Genomic DNA, 3,935 nt, shown 5'->3' on the forward strand with positions numbered 1-3,935 from the left:
CACACACACACACACACGTATCCCACATCCACAGGCCACAGTTGCGTGGCCTGTCTCTCTTTCTTACTCTTTTGAGTATGACTTTTCTCACTCAAAAGAGCTTTGGTATTTTTGACATTTTTGTTGGTGTTTACGTGTTGTTATATATTTGCAGGGTGAGGCAGAGGCGGCGTGATCATGTGACCAAACAGGAACTTACCTCTATGGTCAAGATGAAGTCCATGCCAATCTAATGTGAGACACACGTATACGCAGACATTGTTTCATCTTGAGCATTTTTTAGTTTTGTTTTGAGTTTTGAGTCGGTTTAAAATCTTCTTTTTGCGTTTTGTCTTGTTGCACATGTGTTACGAATATGTTGAGTTCTCACTGATGGCCACACGTGGTTGTGTTCTTAGTTTAGCTTGTTTGGCAGATTTAGACCTCTGGATGGTGAACAGCCTCTGTGGCGAAGCTAATTAAAATCCTTATTAAGTGTCACTTGTTTCAGATTTATAACGCTGCCACAAAATGCCCTCAAATGGGAGCGCAGCCAGTGAGAAGAACATGGCAAAACGCTGCCTTAGTAAGAACTGAAATGGTTCAAAGTGCTGCTATAAACAACACGCAGACAACCCTTCAGATAGCCAGCCAACTTGTGATTATAAGCCTAACATACACACACACGCGCACATAGATTATAACCCTGCATATATGCCTGCGTATCTCTCATCCAGCTCTGTTATTTAAATCAGAGCTTTTAAGGCAGTGCTCAATTACATTATGATTTATTCATGTTTTTAAAGTGGCCTTTATGTCCTCTCTTCTTTTCCCTAACCTCTCTGCTCAACTTACTTTCTGTTCTTCCTCCTCTCCTCTTCTCCCCTCTCTTTGTCTCTCAGGTTGATTTCAAGCATTGTCTCCTCATCAGCCCGTTCTAGGGCTCCTCCCAGGAGTCAGCCCCTGCCTTTACCACTGTAGAATGCTGGCCGTCCGTATTTAACTACACTAACCAGAATGCATCCAGAATCCAGGACAACAGGGACTATACAAGGAACTTTGTGGAGTAGGATAAAGTTACCTAGTGTATAAAAGCTGACTGAAGGGTACGTTTTGCAAGATGTCCCTGGACATATTCAGTGGTCACATCTAACTGCACTGCCCATAATGCAGCAGCAGACTCCGCCTACTGTCGACTGGGACAGGGAAAACAGACCCTACTCTGTTACTTTACGTTCACTTCAGCAACTTCATTGCAGTTCACTCCCTGAAGGAGTGACACTGCGTCTGGACATTTCAACCAATGCTGCTTCAGGTGGACTGACTCCTCAGCCTGTATGGAGAGGAATGACCTTGTTTATTTTTAACTTTTGAGCAACAAGTAAGGAAAGTGCAGCTGCCAAACAGGAGAACATTGGCTTTTCTGGGACAACTCGCCTCTCTTCTCCCACCCAGAGCTCCTCATGTTGTTTTATTTGAATTTTTTTTTTAGATTCATTGTGAGAAGTCTGTTATTACATCGACTGACCGACCGACTCAATGCTGTGAAGGAAGCATAACTTTTGCCAGTCTCTCTGTGTGCGTCTGATGCCAAAGCAGCAACTACGGGCATTATGGTCTCAGCTGAGAGGCAACCTGTACTGGCTCTTGAACTGAGGGATGGGCATGGAGAATAAGGTCCAGGGTGGGCGGGTTGGGTTAGACTTTATTTCCTTTATGCCATGTGATTCTGTGTTGCATGATGTACTTGTTTTGTTGTACATGTGTTTATTTTGCTATACCTCTTTCTATCCATCCATCCACTGTCCCTGAATGTGTGTGAAGGAAAGACACACATGCGGAGAAAGAGAGAGATAAGAAAAGAGATTCTGGCCTTTCACAAACCACCAGCATTAAGACATTACATAGATAGTTAACTCACTAGAGAAGATTAAATATTAGTATTAATTAATATTATTCAGCTGTCCTGTCTAGGCTCCAAAGAAACCCCACTAACTTCCTTCTCAGGTCAGTTTTGATGGTTATGGGATGTCCTTTCTTTAGGTTAAACCTTGATTGTTACCTGAGGGATGACAATTACATTTCATTTCTAAAATCCACACACGACAACCTTTAGAAAGGAACTTTCACCGGGCTGAAAAGCAGTGTTCTGTCGCCCTCTCTGGTTGAAAGTGCTGGGTGTGGTTGGGTGTAGTCAGAAAGTATGCTTTGTTGCACCGGTAACCAGACCCAGCAGTGATGTCACAGGGTCCTGGAGTACACCGTTACATCAGTGGAACGAGGTGAGAAGTTGAACCATTGGAGGTCAGCAAAAGTGAGATTGCCATGGGGTGTTAAGTTACTCCAAAATCAGGATGGCACAGATAGTTGAATAGTATAATAATGTTTTAGGATCTCTTAGCATTTACAGTATAGTGTTTGTTTTGCATTTAAAATGCATGTTTAATATGAAAGTGTCCACTATAGGACTGGAACTAACAACTATATCCATTATCAATTAATGCGTGGATTATTTTATTCTATATCCGAAGACAGAGAAAAATTCCAGGTCAAAATTGAAGGTTTAGGTGACTTCCTCAAATTAGGCCAAGCATATTTAATTTACAATGACATAAAACTGAGCAGCAAATCCTCACATTTGAGAAGCTGTAACTGACAAATATTTGGCACTTGCTTGATAAAAGATGAAACAATTATTTAACTTGAAGACTTGCATGTAAATTGATAGTTTGGGGTTGGCCAGCCCAGTGAATCTCTGAAATAACAAGGCAATAGGAGGCATATTTAACTAGACCCAGAAGGTTATTAGTGTTTGCCAATGTTAGTCAAATGTTCCGGCTATATGTGTTAAATTAGAAATCAGTTGCACAAAAAAGTAATGTTACTGATGAAATGGGAAAAGAGGTTCTAGATTTAAAGGTAGAAATGCATGATAACAAGATGGTTTATTTATATTGGGGGATAAGGTTAGCTAACATAAAAAGATATAAGCACTTTGCTGTCAATGCAAGTAATATGACGAATAATCATCCTAAAAGTCCTTTGGACAACTAGTCTCAGACATTTTGGAAAGAAAGCGCTACTGTGTGTCAGATGGGAATGGAAGTGGATGCAGAAAGTGCTGCAGGTTCACTGACATGGGGTTCTTTTCACATGGTGCCACCATCACCACTTCCTCAGAAAATGGGGACAGAAATGAAATGTTTTGTAGGCAGTTACTATGGCAACAATCAGTAGAATGTCTTCTTGTACACTACATTAAATAACAGAGAAACGGTATGCACCAGTAAGCTTACACTACAGTCAGTTAGAATGAATGCTGAGGAGTTTTGGTGTGCTAGCGATATTTAATGTCTTTTGAGGAAAGCGGTGAAGTTCAGGAGGATAGAAACTGGTGATTGACACAAATCGGTAGCTGTGGACGGCTGCAGCAGAGTGTTGGTGTAGCTGAGCATCGACTGTCTCCATGATCAGCAGACTGTCGGTTTACTGTGACAGCGAGTTTATGTAGCCGAATCTGAGTCAGTTGGTGGGTGCGTACACAAGAGGAGCACAAACACAGCGGATCAACAAGAGTGACCCCCGCTCACCGCCTCGTGTCTCATGTCCCACCGACTCATTGAAAATGAATGATTTCTGGGCGGCCAGTGCTAACCGTATGAAAAGCCCCAAATACCTCTAGTTCAGTATATCTGCTTTAGTTTTGCTTTTTACACCTACAAACGTTGTGTCCTGGCTAATTTTCTACAACAAGTGAGAGGCTCTACTGTTTGAGTGGGCCGCTCGCATTAAATATATATATATATATATTTCTTCCTTTCTTTCTTTCTTCCTTTCTTTCTTTCTTTCTGTTGGTCTGGTGGTTATATTCTGTTGATCCAAAGCTGTGTAGTTATCAACCGATTGATTGACTGACTGTTTAGTTGGTATTAGAAACACAAGGTGCATCCACGTCA

The 3,935-nt window shown here is 41.6% G+C and overlaps 1 protein-coding gene across 1 annotated transcript in view; it reads left to right on the forward strand.

The window, feature by feature from the left end:
- The window catches only part of il11ra (interleukin 11 receptor, alpha), a gene marked incomplete in the record, with an annotated part of 41,804 nt that extends 40,148 nt beyond the window's left edge, over nucleotides 1–1,656 (forward strand). Inside the window, 1 exon segment of the mRNA XM_035667440.1 lies at nucleotides 882–1,656.
- Between the last annotated feature and the right edge of the window lie 2,279 nt (nucleotides 1,657–3,935).

The sequence above is a fragment of the Morone saxatilis genome, unplaced genomic scaffold (genome assembly GCF_004916995.1).
Source record: "Morone saxatilis isolate NCDOM2014 unplaced genomic scaffold, NCSU_SB_2.0 Contig21, whole genome shotgun sequence".
Classification (NCBI taxonomy): domain Eukaryota; kingdom Metazoa; phylum Chordata; class Actinopteri; family Moronidae; genus Morone; species Morone saxatilis.